At 39.6% G+C, this 17,845-nt stretch overlaps 1 protein-coding gene across 1 annotated transcript in view; it reads left to right on the top strand.

Moving 5' to 3' along the window:
* The first annotated feature begins 1,288 nt into the window (after positions 1-1,288).
* Atp10b (ATPase phospholipid transporting 10B (putative)) overlaps positions 1,289-17,845 on the top strand; it is a 270,605-nt gene continuing 254,048 nt past the window's right edge. The window contains exon 1 of the mRNA XM_029557944.1: positions 1,289-1,383. The gene's annotated coding sequence lies outside the window, so the exon portion shown is untranslated. The remainder of the gene's footprint in view (positions 1,384-17,845) is intronic.

Genomic DNA, 17,845 nt, shown 5'->3' with positions numbered 1-17,845 from the left:
TCTGTTGCTGTGATAAACATCATGATCAAATGCAACTTATGGGAGAAAAGAGCTGATTTCAGTTTACACTTCCAAGTCACAATCCATCACTGAGGGAAGCCAGGGCAGGAACAAGATGGCAGAGGCCAGGAAGGCTGCTTAAAGGCTTGCTCTCTGTTTTGCTCACTGACTTATGCTCAGTTAGCTTTCTTACACAGCCCAGATCCATCCACAGTGGGCTGGGCCCTCCAACATCAATCGTCAATCAAGACCACCTCTCACAGACATGGCCACAAAGCAATCTTATTTGGGAAATTCCTCAGTTGAGGTCCCCTCTTCTCAGGTGATGCCAGGTTGTGTCAAGTTGACAACAGAAGCTGAGCAGCACATCATTAACCAAGATCTGAAAGATGTTCATGAAGCTGGATGCTGTGTCTGTCTGTTTTCATTCCCAAAGTTGATAATGTTCCAATTTTCCTACCCTTAAGATAGAGTTAATTGTTCTACCTGGTGTATTTATGAAACCATCAGTTGGTGTCCATCAATATCACAACCAGCTTCTGACATTTACCCCAATTAGTTGAGTCAGAAGCAACTCAGTAAAAAGGATTAGACATGAATTGAGGCTATCGATAAGCCCATAAATAATTCTATTTTTTTATATGTTTGAAGTATTCACCGTCTATAACTATGATATATTGGTCCCATACTTGGTATTTTGTGTAATCAAACAGTAATCAGTAAGAACTATGGCTGCTGCCAAATGAGAGTTCTGAAGCTTAGAGGGCAAATTCATCACCCGCTCACATACACAAGTCACTGCCAAGAGTCTAGTCTTTTCTTTCTTAAGGACCCTGAAACCCAGCCACTGAATTCCATTCTAGTCCCTCAAATGAGAGCAATAAGCTTATAATTGTCTCACATTTAATTACGTGCATTTCAAGGCATAAATGAGCAAAGTCATTTTTAGCATGTTTAGAGAATAAAACCCCCTGTGAATTTCTACATGGCTGGCTCATTGATAGAAGAAATTAAACTGAGAGTCACATCTAACAGTGATGCTACTCTGTTGATGCGGAGCCGAGCAGAAAACACAGCCTTCACTGTTCTGGCCTGGGCCCCACCCTCACAGGCTTGCTATTCTTCACTCCTGGGCCTAGTGAGGCAGCTGATTGTTGCCTTTTGTTTCATGAGTCACAGCTATCTCTTTCCTGTGTCTTTTCCCGGAGTTTCTGAGCTGCTGTTCGCTTAAGGCCTTGCCTTGACATGATCAGAAATGCAAGATGCTATAAAAAGAGAAAAACTTGAGCCATGCTGTGCGACAGACACGACAATGCCCCTCTCAAGTACTGTTTCTGTAGCCTCTAATGGAGCCTGCTCAGAAGGGACATCGGCTTTGCTGGGGTAAGTAAAAGCATCCTAGCTTTGACAGCACAGTGGCAGGATAATTGCCTCTTAGCATCATCGATTCCAAATTCTGAATCGGGCCCAGGTTATAACTACTTTTCTTTATACTGTGCTTGAAATTTCATTTCACTTGCTGGGTGCAATATCCATAGTCCTTCCCTAATAGAATGCCATATTTTCCCTCAATTGATTTCATTATGATAACTGAAGGCAGCTGCGACTTTCCCTGAGCGACAGAGCTTGCAGCTTGGATGTGCCTGAACATGTTTTATGATAAATAATATATCCTGCATTCATCCAGAGCAGCCTGGGGAAGCAGATGGAGTTAGAGCCTTGTTCTCTAAGAGAAAGGAACCACAGCCCTGAGGAAAAGAATGAGATCACTACTACACAGCTTCAGTTTCCCAATTTCCTCTGGATAATCTTGGAAGCTGGCGCCCTGCAGGGTTTCCAAATGATAGCTGGAAACGGGCTTTACTTTGAGTTCAAAGGGGAACACTGTTGTTTATAGAAGGATCTGTTGGCTTCACAACATGAGCTGTCCTCACTAGAAGAAGCTTCCTATGCATAGGTAGGTCTACAACGGACACCTTCAGCACAGTCCTACCTTGGCATGCCTTTAGGCTGGGGTGACTCCATCTCCAGCCACAGGGTGAAAGATAAATATTGAAAGAAATCATTAGGAAGCCAGCTCTCGAGAGCATCTACAGAAATGCCTGTACCTAGCAGAATTCAGCGTTCTTCTGTACTTAAGGTGCAGCTCCTACCACAGGCTGTTGATCACCAATAGCCAATCTGGCACCTGTTTCTTTCTCCTGCCTCTGCTCTGCATTTCCAGATCTTGCAAATATAGTCTGAGTGTGAGGAGTGTTATTCCATTAACACATGCACTGTTACATTAAGCTATTAATCAGGCAAACCACAGATGTTGTTTTCATCCTCAAGTTGCTATAATTACCCTTAATAACACCTACCAAGCTTGTCATTTCATCACCATTAATGACTTTTTTAAACTGTATCAAATATTTTATTTCCCCAGCTCTCTGTAGATGGAAACTGACTTTCTACCTTGCAGCTTTCAGGATCTCTTGGGTTTTCCCTGTGTATTTCCTGAAGAAGGAAGCAAAGAACTACACATATGGGTGGATAATAGGCCCTTCGTTGAAAGTTGAGAACCACAGGCTGAGTTCACAATCAAACCATATCCCCCTTATGCTAAGGAGGGCGTTATCTTTTTTGGCTCTAATAGATCCGTCTGAAGGAGGCTTCCATTTTCAAAAGAATCAAGCTTGCAGGAAGGGAAGGGAGCTTAATTCAGCTGCCTGCTTTAACCATAGTGAAACTCAGATGGAGAGAAACAAGTTCCAAGTTACAAAACACCAGAAACCAAGACTTGTAACCCCTGAGTCATTTTGGGTTTTGTCGTCGTAGTTGTTGTTGTCGTTGTTGTTTTGTCATTCTCCACAGCTCCTGTCACATCAAAAGGGACTAAAAGTGCCCATTTGACTGGAGTAACTCATACAGGTTGAATTTTCTGAGACTATTACCTACCAACTCTCCTGAAAGTAACTTAGCCCAATGTTCTTAATTCTGGTGTGAACTTAAGGCGTTCTGCCACTACCAGTTACCACTAATTTCTCCTCTTTCAGCTTTTTCAATGATTTTGTTTTAGAAAATTGCTTCTAAAGAGCTAATGCTTTTGATACCATTTATCCCTCTTTTTTTCTGTTGTTTATTTTTGTTTGATTCTTTTTGTTTTGATTTTGGTTTGGTTTGGTTTGATTTTTTGAGACAGGGTCTCCCCGTAACCCCAGCTGGCCAGGAACTCGATATGTAGACCAGACTGGCCTCAATCTCACAAAGATCTGCTTGCCTCTGCCTCCCATGTACTGGGATTAAAGGTATGCAATTCCTCATTTTTCTATTTTTCTAGATTATACATATTTATTAAGAGATTGAGTAGAGCTCGGTATTATGGCATACACCTATAATCCCAACACTCAGGAAACTGAGGTGGGGGATCATAGTTTGAGGCCAGTCTGGACTTCATAGTGAATTCCAGACCCAGACCAGTCTGAAATCTGTAGTGAGGCTCTGTCGTTTAAAAATCAAAAATGGAAGAAATGGGAGTGTGAATAAACAAGTAATAACCATAGTAGTAGTGTGACTTAGTAACAGAAACATGAGAATGAAGTTTGGATTGAATCCTAGTTCTACTTTTTAGGAATTGACCTTAGGGAAATAGCCTCCTCAAATTTTCAGAGAGAAAAGAAATCACCTACTATAGTGCAATGAATGGAATCAAATGAGAACGGACATTATCTGTCATGATATTTTTGGGGGGGTCTTTTTGAGACAGGGTCTCTTTATAGCCCCAGCTTTCCTAGAACTCACTATGTAGACCAGGCTTGCTTTGAACTCACAGAGATCCGCCTGCCTCTGCCTCCTGAGTGCTGGGATTAAAGGCATGTGCCACCACACCCGGCCTTACTGTCATGATATTTTTAAATGTTATAGAATATCTTAATACCTGGAGGAGAGAACATCTTCGTTTTCTGCTTTGCATATTTAAATGGTCATAGCCTGCTGTGGTGATGCAAAAAGTATTGTGATAGTCAAAAACCTGCAGATATCCCGTGCTATTTTTGGGAAAGTACTTTGCTCTCTTAGCAAAAGCATTTGCAGGCTGCTCAGGTGGGTGTATTCATTTGAACGCACTAGGCCATAGAAACAACACAGAAATGTAAAAACAGTTCATTATTTATTTGCCTCTTCAGTACTGTGATACTCCAGATCCCTGCCTTGCTAGCAAGATTGATGGTAGAATTTTCACATACATGTTGCTGTTTGTTCTCAGCTTCTTCCTCCCAAGTGGACTTTTGATCATTGTTTCTCCAAATACGGTTCCTGGGCCCACTGTGTCAGAACCACTCAAAAACCTCTTAGGAATGCACAGTGTCACCCAGATATGCTACATCAGAAACATGGCATAACTCAAAGTCTGGGGTTGTTTTTCAATATTTTATTTTCTTTTATGTGTATGAGTGTATTGCCTGCATGTAGGTTGGTGTACCCGTGTCATGTAGTCCTGATGGCGATCAGAAGAGGGCGTCGGATCCCCTGGAACTGGAGTTAACAGATGGTTGGTAGCTGTCATTTGGGTGCTGAAAATTGAACCCTGGTCCTCTGCAAGAGCAGCCAGTGCTCTTAACTGCTAAGCTATCTCTCCATCCCCTGAGTTCCAAAATCACAACTTGCAGAATCTGTTCAGGCTCTTTATGTACTGTCATGATACTCTAAGTGAGGACAGGGACAAGGACAGTACTCACGTCTTCGTCATGAAGATGACAAAGTGACAATTGAATGTGTCATCTAATAGCTGGCTCAAATAGTGAGAGATTTCCCCTCTCTTGGTTCTATTTTAATCCTGAGGTCTCCATCAGAGGTTACTAGTTTTTATTAGCACCAGGGTCTAAGCTAGAATTTAGTAGTTTGTTAAAGCTCTTGTTAGAATGTTTTGCTTAAATGGTGATTTTTTTTAAGTCTCTTTTTTAAGTATTTATATTAGTCACCCTAAAGAAAATGTCAAGACAACTAAAATACAGCTGGCATGTGGATTAGTGAAATGTTAGCAGTGATATGAGGCGTGCGCACTCACACAGAAATGCTGATGCACTTAAGAAAGTCTAGCAACATTGATATCTAGCTCCATTCATGCCCCTTATTGGCTGTACTGTTTCTCTCTCTCTCTCTCTCTCTCTCTCTCTCTCTCTCTCTCTCTCTCTCTCTCTGTGTGTGTGTGTGTGTGTATGTATGTGTGTGTGTCTCCATCTCTCTCTGTCTCTCTCTCTCTCTGCAGATGTGTGTATGAGCATATGCATATGTGTGTATGTGCTTGTGGAGGCCAGAGGTCAAACTCTGGTGTTGTTCCTCCAGAGCCCTCCACCTTGGTTTTGCTTTTACTTTTTTTTTTGGTCAGGGACGGGGAGGGGGGATGGGGAAACAGGGTCTCTCACTGGGACCTAGAGTTCACCGAATTGGCTAGGCTGGCTGGCCAGTGAGCTCCAGGGATCTACTTATCTTTGCTTCCCCAGTGCTTAGATTATGAGTCTGTGCTCCATACTAGCTTTTTTAATGTGTTCTAGAGATCAAACTCACATCCTCATTCTTCAGCATCAGGCACTTCACCAGCTAAGCTATCTGCCCAGTCCTTTGCTGCTGCCTTAACCTCAGTTTTCTCATCTTACAAGTGATGATGATGTCATGGAAGTAGAGTAAGGACTTTCCTGGAATGTGCCCACTGTATTACGAATTATACCTATGTATTCTGCAGTCCTCAGGATAGTTTAGGTACTTGGTACGTACTCATTCCTTCAAGCCTGGTTTGTTTTCCTAATGTAATTATTCTTTGATAATTTCATATATGTATACAGTATATTTTGACTAGAATCTTATGATTCTATCTACCCCTCATTCCCCCCTACTCCTCCCATACTCCTTTCTCTCCCACATCCCCTTTCCAACTTTTGTTATCTTTTTTATTTTAATAACCCATTGGGTCCAATTAGTACTACCCATATGCATATGTGTATGGTACCATCCATAGAAGAAGTCTGGGCAAGTTACCAGGGGCCATACCCTGCCTGAAATGAACTGACTTCAACCCCCCACCACCACCCCAGCAGCCATCAACAGCCAGTGGTGGCTAGGGGTGGGGCCTAAGGTGAAGCCTGATTTGGAAGCCAGGTAGTTACATGGCCTTTCGAGTATGTTGCATTTCTAGCTGAGCTTCAGGTTGTTCATCTATAAGATGACAGTGAAGGAAGCTCCGTGATCTGAACAGCCCTTTAGAGTTTTTCGTTAATATGTGTTGCTACTTGCATATTGTGTGTATATGTATATCTACACAGACAATCAGTTTTGTATTCCCTAGGAGTATGGCTTTGTCTAAGTAGCTGTATTCCCCTGACATCAAACTCGAGTGTGTGGGAATAATATTGAAGATAGATAACTGTGTTGGAAAAATAAAAAAAAATTGAGACATGAGGAATGTGGGAACTGCTGTACATTTCAGAACTCAAAGGTAATTTCATCGTATTTTATTATCAGCTGTCAAACTTGAAGCAATACTGGGACTGGAAAATAGATTGTCACAGAGGTTTCTGAGGACAATGGTTTCCCTGAGTTGGTGTAAATATATTCAGAGAGACTTGTTCCCACTTAATAATCCGCATTTTTCCTTCTGAATCACTGGTGCGTTCACTTACATGATTTGAAAGGCAGTTTGTCCTCTGCTGTCAAGAGAACTTGATAGAATAATAGAAAAATCTGAAAAATTCAATCAGATCTTGTTACTTCTCAAGGGAATTTCTTGAGTACTTATTCTATTTAAGAAGAAAAAAAGGGAACACAGTGTTTCTTTGGTCTTGTGCAAAGCACTAAGCAAGTTGAACAGAGTGAATAAGGGTTTGCAGGCACCATCTCAAACTTTCCCTCTCTGCATTCCATGGCATGGGAGGGTGGTCTCTGGGGCTCTTCTAAGGGTAAAGCAGTGCCTAAGGGACTACTTGAAAGTTGTACAGCTGTGACATCAGGGTTGTTCATTTATTGTGTACAATATTCTTGCTAATCTAGACACCTAAAATATTCATAGAAAAGATGAAAGTTTTTCCTAATAAAAAAATAAAACTGTATATATCATCTTTCCCATAACTGACTGTTCAAGAGGCCCAGGAGCTGAGTCTCCCCAAGCCTTGGCACCTCTAATGAAACTTGCCAGCAGAGTTATTTGACTTGATTGCTCAGGTGTTTAATTGAAAATCACTGGGTAAGGCAAGGGCTCAGATTCCCACCCCTTTGTACTTCAGTCTTCTCATCTATAAACTGGGAATGCAATGTCCCTGCTTCAGGAACTTGTTCTGAGAATTAAGACGATGACGTTGGGTATCACCAGAGTAAACACTCAGTACTTACTACCTGCCAGCTACTACTGCAAGGGCTTTGCCCATAGAGGATCATTATATTTATTATTAGTTCCATGTTATGACCTTGGGAACTGACTTCAGAGAGGGCTTGCCTAACCTGTCAGGCACAGTATGACAGGAAGAGCCAAAACTGGAACCCAGAAAGTCTGGCTCCTGGTGTCTCATCTTTATGACTTAGAAACACTTGGCATTTTGACATAACAATACCAAATCCTTGTGATGCTAACTGACAGTGTTGACTGTAAGTAGCAACAGGGGGCGAGAGAGATGGCTCAGTAGTTAAGGGGTCTTGCTGTTCTTATAGAGAGCCAAAGTTTGGTTCCTGGCACCCACATCTGACAGCTCACAACACCAGTTTCTGTACCCCGAGTGCCCTCTGCTGGCTTCTATGGGCACCCACACAGAAGTGACACAAACACACATAGCCTACACATAAATAAGAATAATAAAAATCTTAAAAATTAGTGACAGTTGCTCCAACTACTGCAGAAATACTAAGTGATTTTTTTATTCATAAATTTCACTAAAGTTAGAAATGTAGGTGGAAGTTGGAGAGATGGCTCAGCAGCTAAGAGCACTGGCTGTTCTTGCAGAGGACCTGGGTTCAGTTCCAGTACCCACATGGCAACTAACAACTGCCCTTAACTCCAGTTCTAAGGAAGTGATGCCCTCTTCTGGCCTCTATGGGCATTGCACATACACGCTACACTTACATGCAGGCAAAATATATCATGCACATAATATAATAAATAAATAATTTTTTTTAAATGCAGGGGGCTGGAGAGATGACTCAGTGGTTAAGAGCACTGACTGCTCTTGCAGAGGACCCAGGTTCAATTCCCAGCACCCACATGGTGGCTAACAATCATCATCCGTAACTCCAGTTGCAGGAAATCTGACACCGCCTTCTGACCTCTGCTGCATTGTACGACATGGGTGCACTTATACACATTCAGGCAATATACTCATACACATAAAACAAAAACAATAAATAAAATATTTTAAAAATGAAAAAAGAAATTCAGGTGTGACTACGGTGTGATCACTAGCTTGGCAATCACAACCTGGGGGAAATTTAGATCTGTTTCATTGATTACGAAATAATGGGTTCAGTCTTCACAGTCAGACATTTTTTCTTTTGGGTCAGTCCATCATGGACCAGTATCTACTTCTACCCTATATGATGTGTTTATCAGTGACATCAAACACAACTTGCCATGCAAGTCTAGAAGGACACAAATTGAATCACAGTCAGCTTACACAGAGATTTTGGTAATCAAATGCTTACATAGACAGTAATACATTTCTCTTTAGAAATTTTAATTAGCATATATTCATTGCATAAACTAATGGATTTCATTGGATCATTTTCATGCACATATACTTGGCTTGTGTTTAATTCCCCTAACTCCCAGTTTTGTCCCCTCCCCCAATCACCATTCTTTACCTCAACAGCCCATTTCTGCTTTCATATGAAAATACATATGTAGTGGCTGGAGAGATGCTCAGCCGTTAAGACAACTTGATGCTCTTGCAAAAGACTGGTTTGGCTCCCAGCACCCATGTCAGTTACTACCTGTAACTCCAGCTCCAGGGGATCTGACTCCCTCTTCTGGCCTCACAAATAATTACAAATTGAAAAAAAAAAGAATCTTTTAAAAAATATGTATGTGTACATACAATCTAGATTCCATATATGGGGAAATGTGCTATATTTTTCTTTTGCTCCTCTGATCATGGGAAATCTTTCCATTTTCTAGAGTATTCTTTGGTGTTTAAAGTTTTCATTGTAGAAGCCTTTCACCTCTTTAGTTAAGGTTTACTCCTATGTGTCTTATTTTGAAGAGCTATTCTCAATGAGCTTGTTTTGCTCTTAGCTGGCTAAGCAAATGTAAACACTGACATGCAATGAATGAACAAGATTTGAAAGGGCATTGAATATACAAAGAAGAGAAGCAATTTGAGAGGGTAGCCATGAAAACTAGTTCCTCTGGGCCAATAGGGCTACACAGCAGCCAATTACCCAGGGTATCAATGTCTCTGGAAATGTGACATGAGTGAGTGCCATCAGAACAGCTAAGTAGGATGAATAGTATAAGCAGAAGTAAAGTAAAATCTCTTATTTCTGTATGTTGATTTTTTTTAATTCTATGGCTTTTCTAATAGTGATTGTCAGATCTAAAGATTTTCTGGTGGAGTCTTTTGGGTTTTATTCTTTGATTGTTTTGTTTGTTTGGAGGGGGTGTATGTATGTATAGCTGCACACATATGTGTGAAGGTTGTGTGCATGCACATCTGTGCACATGTCTATGAAGGCCAGAAGATAGTTCTGTGTCATTCTTTAGGATGCTGTCTACTTTTGTGGGGGACAGGGTCTCACTGGCCTAGAACTGGAAAAGTAGGCTTGGCTGGCCATCTAGCAAGCCCCAGGAATCTTCCTGTGTGTGAGTGCGAGTGCTGAGATTACAAACCCATATGACCAAGCGCCATGCCTGGTTTTTTCACATGGTTCCTAGGGATCCATGCAAGCATTTTAGCAACTGACCTATCTCCCTATTATCATCTTTAGGCTGTCCTAAGTACAGGATCGTATCATCTACAAATAGAGATAATTTGATATCTTCCTTTCCGACTTCCATCTCTTTTCTTTCTCTTTGTCCTGTTGCTCTAAGAACTCCTACAATCTATTCAAAAACAGTGAACAGGGCAGACAACCTTGTCTAGTCCCTGATTTTAAAGGAAACGTTCTCAGTGTTTCTTTATTCATATGTTGTTGTTGTCTATAGACTTGTCTTATGTAGCCTTTATTATATTGTGGTATATTCCTTTTCTTCCTAGTTTCTTTGAGGATTTTATCATGAACTTTGTCAGAGACCTTTTCTGAACCTCAGAAATCAAGTGATTTCTGTCCTTGAGTCCATTTTCATGCTATATTCATTTACTGATATCGTCATTTACTCATTTGCATATGAACTGTTCTTGAATCCCTAGAATGAAATAAATTTGATTCTGGCACTTGACCTTTTCGGTGTTTTGTTGAAATCAGTTTATAAGTATTTTCTTGAGAATTTCTATGTCGGCATTCATCAGAGGATTTGATCTGTGTTTTTCCATTATGGCTGTGTTCCCATATGATTTGAGCATTGGGGTAGTTCTTGCTTTGTAAATTGAGTTTGGTAGCATTCTTTCCCTTATTTTAAGGAGTAGCTTGAAGAGCACTTTGTTAGTTCTTTAAAGATCTGGTAGAATTCAGCAATGACTCCATCTAGTCTCAGACTTTTTGTTGCTAGGAAACTCTTTTAGTGCTTCAATTTCATTGTTCGCTATGGATCTGTTTATATTGTTTACAGGCTCTCGATTTAATTTTTGTAGGTCACGTGTGTCTAGAAGTCTATTTCTTCTAGATTTTCCAGTTTATTAGAATGTAAGTTTTTAATATCTGATAATGGTCCTCTGAATTTCATTAGTATCTATTGTAATGTCCCCTTTTCATCTCTAAGTTTATTAATTTTATGTCTTTATTTCCTTTGGTTAGTTTTAGTAAGGATTTGTCAGGCTTTGTTTTCTTTTCCAGGGGCCAACTCGTATCATTTTTTTTAAAATTTTATGTGTATGCGTGTATTCCCTGCATGTAGGTAAGTGCACCCGTGTCATGCGGAAGAGGCTGTCAGATCCCCTGGAACTGGAGTTATGGACAGTTGTTAGCTGCCATGTGGGTGCTGGGATTTGAACCCAGGTCTTCTGCAAGAACAATCAGTGTTCTTAACCACTGAGCAATCTCTCCAGCCCCCTCATTGATTCTTTGTAGTGTTCTTTTTGTCTCTTCTTCATTAATTTCTGCCCTGCTCATTATTTTTACTGTCTACTAATTTTAGATTTGTCTGTATAAGAAGAAAGTTCATAGCTATGAGTGCTTACATTAAAAACTCAAACTATTTCTAGTTGCTGTCTAGCTCATGTTCCAACACTGGCTCAAAGACGGGCTGTTGAGTAGTTGGAACTCTGATATGTAAATAGGAAAAGAAAAGTCAGTGTACATATACATGTATTTGTTTTTATGTATCTATGTTTATGATCACCTCTCTTTATAAATGTATTCTCTTTGGAGTTTAGAAATAAATAATCATAAAACTATTGAGAATCTTTCAAAGAACAGCATAGTTGTATGAAGGAAATGCTGTCAGTGAGGCACATGAATAAAGTAGAGGAAAGAAAGTCATGAGCACCAGGGTCTACTATTCTTTTAAATATTTTAAAGATTTATTTTTAGTTATGTGTATATGTGTGTATCTTGGGTGGGGGGCGGGCAGTATGTGTACATGAGTGCAGTTCCCTGTAGATCCCAGAAGGGGTTCTCAGATACCCTGGAGTTGGAGTTACAGGTAACTGTGAGCCTCCCTATGTGGGTACCAGGAATGGAACTCTCAGGTCCTCTGCAAAAGCAGCACTACGTGGTCTTAATGCCTGAGCCATCTCTCCAGCTCCTGTTTGTTTGTTTGTTTATTATTTAAACAAGAACTAAATGTCTTCCATTTTGTCATGTGTCAAGCACTAGGGGATTAGAAATAAATTAGATATGGCCCATGTCCTTCCAAAACTCTTAATCTAGGCAGAAATGCAGGAATGTAAACTAATAATTACACACTAGTGAATAACATGCTGAGGGAAGATAAAGGAAGGACAGTGGACAAGCCCCCCCCCCCAATCTGTCATTTTACCTTCCTATGTTAGGTCAATCACAGTCTAAAAGTGTTGAGCAGATAATCCCAGAAATGATTTTTAAATTTTAAACTTTCCAAGAGTATAATGTCATAATTATTTGATTTATTATTGATTTCTGATGGTACCTAATTTATAAATTATACTATATCATGGGACCGTAGGGAGAAATAGAGTGTGTGCAACATTCACTACTACACATGCACTTATGTACAGAATGAGGTTTTGAAATGTATCCTCCGTGGATAAGTGGCTTCAATATTAAAGAGCTCAATACCTAATGTTTCTTATATTTTGTTATTTAAAATGTTTTTGCTTCATTTAAAAATTAAACTTTTTGTCCATATCCATTATTTCATAAGCAGTTAAATTTGGAGAAATATCAGATTTTGCTTATCAAAAATAAACAGCAAATTTTTAGGACAGTACAAACTTTATAGTAAGTAATCTTAAATAGTATTTGAAGGACTGGGGATAGAGCTCAGTGGTAGAATGCATGCCTAGCATGTATAAGGCCCTGGGTAAAAATATTCTTTGAATTGGCAGCCCTTTTTAAAATTTTCTTTTTCTTTCATTAGGGTTTTTGCCTGTACATATGTAGATGCACCTTTGTGTGCAATGCCTACTGAGATTAATCTTTATTTTCAGTCAATCACATCATCATGCCTAGGGTTAAACAAGTGTGTGCATACACACACAGGGACTAGGGATATTAGCTTTCATTTTTTTACTATATAAAAGTTTCCTTCTAGAATGTTGACTATTATAAGACTTTTCTCTCTTTACTGACAATGGGCTAAAGCTAGGTAAGTTGAAGTCCTACTTGTAAGAAAAAAACTACTAATACTGAGAAAACTACGCTAGTGGAGACCACAGTCATAGGCGATATCCTCCCACAAGGCATGGAAAAAGATCGGTGCAAGGCCTTCTCTATATATACATTATACATTTATACACATAAATATATATACACTCATATTCACTATATATACTCATATTCACTATATATACATATTAATAGATAATGAAGCTAGAAGAGAGGATCTCAATGGTCCAAACATAAAGAAATGTCAGAGGGAAGTGCTATTGCCTTGATTTGATCAGCACATTCTGAAGAGACCCCACCTGTAACAGTCTTTTCATGGTCAGTCAGGCAAATTAGAATCCTGAGCAAGCCTGCATTGATCCTGTAACCCATTGCTACACAACTGTCACCAAATGCCCAAGGTTAATGTGACAAGTTCTGAGACACAATAGGAGATCTGAAAGATTTTCTCCTGTAGTATGAGGCCTTCGCAATATATACATTATACATTATATATATATATACTCGTTGACTATACATTCATATTCACTATATTATATATGTATATACATATATGTGTATATACATACACATATATACATACATATACATATATATATGGAGAGAAGAGAGGATCTCAATGATCCAAACATAAAGAAATGACAGAGGGAAATGCTATTGCCTTGATTTGATCAGCACATTCTGTAGACATGTGCTGAACTGTCACATTGTATTCCCTCTGTATATTCAGCTATTGCTTATTAATCAAAATGTCTTATTTAATTAAAACTCACAGGTAGGGGCTGGAGAGATGGCTCAATGGTCATGAGCACTGGCTATTCTTTGGGAGAACCCAGGTTTAGTTCCCAGCTAATACCCATCAGTAACTCCAATTCCAAGGGATGTGACACCCTCTTCTGGCCTCTGTGAGCATTGTACACACGTGGTGTACTTGAATACATGGAACAAAATGCTGTACACATAAAATAAATAAAACAAAGATTTTTAATTTACAAGTAAATTTGGAAGACCAAAGAAAATATTTGAGTGGCCCATTAAACTAAAGAAACAAGTTCATTTATTTCTTTGGCATCATGAAAGTACTGGTTCAAGTCTAGTTCTAAACCTTGAAGGCCTGGGTCAAGTACCATGAAGCTCTCAGAGCAAACATGGAATGCTGCTTGGCTTTGAAAATGAAAATGGTGGGCCTTGATTAACAGAGGACAGTCTTCCTGTTGAGGTTTTCCTCTAGACTGTTTGCACATCCTAATTTGAGAGTTGCCACTACACCCCGTTTTGATGATCTATCGGGGCCTGTTTTCATATGTTCCCTGGCTTACTCTAACAGAAATAGAGGATAAGGGTAAATTGTAAACCCATGAATCAAATATGCAGCATGAGAGAATTCCAGAAAGGAAGGAAGTCTTTCACCAACTGCCCCATTCATTTTTCCACCTCCATGTCACACAAAGCACAGAAGAGACATAATGCATTGGTGAAATATAATGCAGTGACCCGGGGCTTTAAAGTATGTGCCAGATCTTTTAAAAGACAAACAAGTTTGTCTTTAAATACCAGTATAACCTTTGTAACTCTGGCACAAGGCTGAGAGAGAGCCCTGTTCCAAATTGTGCCCACAATCTGTGTACATCAGAGACTCCTGATATGGAAGAATGTGGTTCTGATAACTTTGATCGAACTTCTACAGGACATAAATCACCTTTATGAACAGTAATGGTCATTCTACTGAACTAATAATAAGTACAGGAATATCTTCAGGGAAAGAATAAGATGCATCATGGGAAAATGCCTCAAAAATCAGTTCCCTGGGGGTAAGGAATAGAGCAGATGGTTGTATATTTGAAAAGTGGGAAAGAAAAAATTGTAGCTGTTTACAGTTTCTACTCTGAAGGCAGTGCCTGTGTTTTCTGTAAGATGGCATCTTTGCTAAGGATTATTAACTTGAGAGAGGATAACTACCAACAAATGATATTTTAATGACTGGCATAAAAAAATGTGTTACTTTTGCTGTGATTTCACTGGGAAAAAAAACATATCTTGGTAGAGAGACTTTAATCATAATTTTGAAGCTCTGCTGTGTTTTGAAACAGTGGTATATTTTAGGAAAAGAAACACTAACATGTCTTTTCCTTTCAGAAATTATTTACCTCAACAACATTTTGCTAGGACAACAGCATGCACTATGCTGCTTACTAAAGGGACATAGAAAACAATAAAATTTAACACTTGACTTCAAGACATTTCTGGTCTTATGAAGAAAGAAACTGAAATAATCTATATTTCATGACAAGAGATAGCAGATAAAAGACCTAATTCATCAGGTTCATAGTCACTTATATTTTTAATATTTTATTTATTTATTTTATGTGTATATTGCCTGCACGTGTGTAGGTGTACCTGTATCATGCAATGCCCACAGAGGTCAGAATAGGGTATTGGATTCTCTGGAACTGAAATTATGAACTGTTGTTAGCCACCATATGGGTGCTAGAAATCAAACCTGGGTCCTCTGCAAGAGCAGCCAGTGTTCTTAACTGCTGAGCCATCTCTAAAGCCCTGTCACTGATCTCTTAATACCTGTTTTCAAGACCTTCTTGGTTGAGGGAAAAAAGGAATCCCACAAAACTCTCTTAAAATAGCAAGAAACTTGTTGCATTGAACAAGTGTAATCAACAATGATAAGAAAACACAGCAAACTCACTGGTGAAGTGGAAATACTTTCGATTGCCTGGAGATGTGACAAGACAATGATTTCATGTACTTAGAAATCAAGCAGTGATTTTTGCAAAGGGCTGCCATCATGAAAAACCCTCAAGACATCAAAGAAAGACATTTTCAGTTTGAGCAAACGAATTTTTGTCTTTATCACACTGAGGGAAGAAGCTATTGACAGTCTCATAGTTCAGGAAGGAATGTTGGGGCTGTAGAATATAGGAAAAAGGGGAACATCTGATGGCCAGATATGAAGAACAGCTCCTCAGAGCCGGTGGCATTTAACCTGAGTGTTGAAGGATATGGCTAAGTGTGGTGAGTTCATGAAGCCTTGAGCATTTTGGGGACCTTGGGAGGAAAGTGATTTTTCTCGGGATTGGTAAATACTGAGGAAGGAAAGGTACTTTGCAACGGACTCTGAGAGGCTGCTATTCAATAAACAATGAAGAGAACTGATGAAAAGGGTAATGCAGTGAGACCAAGCTTTGGAAAGCTCGTGTTGAAAGAGCAGCGTAAAGAAGCAGCAGTAAAGAACCAGACTAGGGAGAAGAAACACAAGAATTTGACTGCATTTTGTCTTCTGTAGCAAAGAGCCTGTTGGTGAGTGCATGGCAGACATTCCACAAATATTTCATTCACTGGGCACTTGATTATAGCAAGTCTACCACATCAAGGCATCTGTGGAGGCTAGACAAAAATGAAGAAATATTCCATTGTTCCCAAGAAGCTTAAATTCTCTATGATTAGTCATGGATTTACAAGGTATCCATGGGCCATCCAAGGTTCATTTGACAAAACTATTTGAAAAAGATATCATTAGTCAGGACCAGGTTGGAGAATGAGCCATATAAAATAGTATAAATTTCAAGAAAAAACTAGCTTGTCTATTTCTGTCTTATTTCTGCTAAGAAGCAAATCTCTAGGAAACCAGAATGCTTCAATCAAATGTCATATCTGACTATCCCTGAGAGTAACAGAAACCCATGGAAGACTTAATCTTAAGAGGGATCTCCCTTCAAGGTGTCAAACTTCCTCAGCCACACCCAGCATGTTTCTTACATTATCCAAACAAGTCTCTGATAGCTGCTTGGAAAACAGGGATCTGGAATTAAGATAAAAAATCTTTTTGCTTGAACGTGCTAGGGTACCTGTTTAGCCCCACATAGCTGTGTATGGCTCAAGCTCACCAACATCCTTGGCTCCTGAGAGAATTGGATCCAAGCCCTTGGGTCAAGATCCTACATAGTACATGAGCTTATGCACCCAGGTAGGAGGTCACAGAAAACAGCACATTCTATAAAACCTTCTCTGGGCAGTAGTTAGCACTGTAGCATTTCTCATTTCTTTTTAAAAAAATTTTTTTATTTTTATGTGTATGCGTGTTTTGTCTGCATGTGTGCAAATACATCATGTGTGTGCAATGCCTGCAGAGGCCAGAAAAGGACATTGGATCTCTGAAACTAGAGTTACAGATGGCTGTTAGCTACCATGTGGGTGCTGGGAACTGAACCAAGGTCATCTGCAAGAGCAGCCAGTACTCCTAACCACTGAGACATCTCTCCAGCCCTTTTCTCATTAGTTAAGTTTCTTGTCTTTTATTTTAAAACAATTTTTAGTTTCTTATATACTCTGGGTTTTGACTGTCAGAAGGAACTGGCGGAGTGTTTCTTCCTTTCTGTATGACTTCACTCTTCCCTTTGCTGTGCAAAAGCTTTTTAGATTGGTTTAATTTCACCTGTCAGTTTTTCCTGTTTCCTGTATGTTTCTTTATGGGGAGGGTTATCTAGAGAATTATTGCCTGTATCAGAGTCGTGAACTGATTCCTCTCTGTTCTCTTACAGAAGCTTTAGTTTCTTGGTATTTGTGGTTGTTTCCTCCGAGTCAGACATGACAATTGTCCTCAGTCAGAGCACCTGTGATCGCTCTCCCAAGAATGGGCCTACTAACATTCAAGTGTGGAAGGTCAGGAGGGCACATAGAGCAGATGAGGGCCCTCCCCTCCCTAAGGATATTTATGAACAATTAACATTGCTAGGAGGGAGCGATTCCTGGTGGTGTCCATCCTTCTGTAAATGATTCTTTACCATCCTCTTGCTGGTTCACCTAAACTTGGGTAGAATCATTTCTCTGGCTTCTTACTACACTCAGCATCTCAACAGAAGCAGACCCCTCAGGAGAAGTCATTTAACAATTTTTTCTATTTTTTTAAAATTTTATT

Source organism: Nannospalax galili, unplaced genomic scaffold (genome assembly GCF_000622305.1).
Source record: "Nannospalax galili isolate Female #2095 unplaced genomic scaffold, S.galili_v1.0 scaffold667, whole genome shotgun sequence".
NCBI classification, from domain to species: Eukaryota; Metazoa; Chordata; class Mammalia; order Rodentia; family Spalacidae; genus Nannospalax; species Nannospalax galili.
The sequence above is the reverse complement of the archived record's forward strand: the minus strand, read 5'-3'. Positions and strand labels throughout refer to the sequence as shown.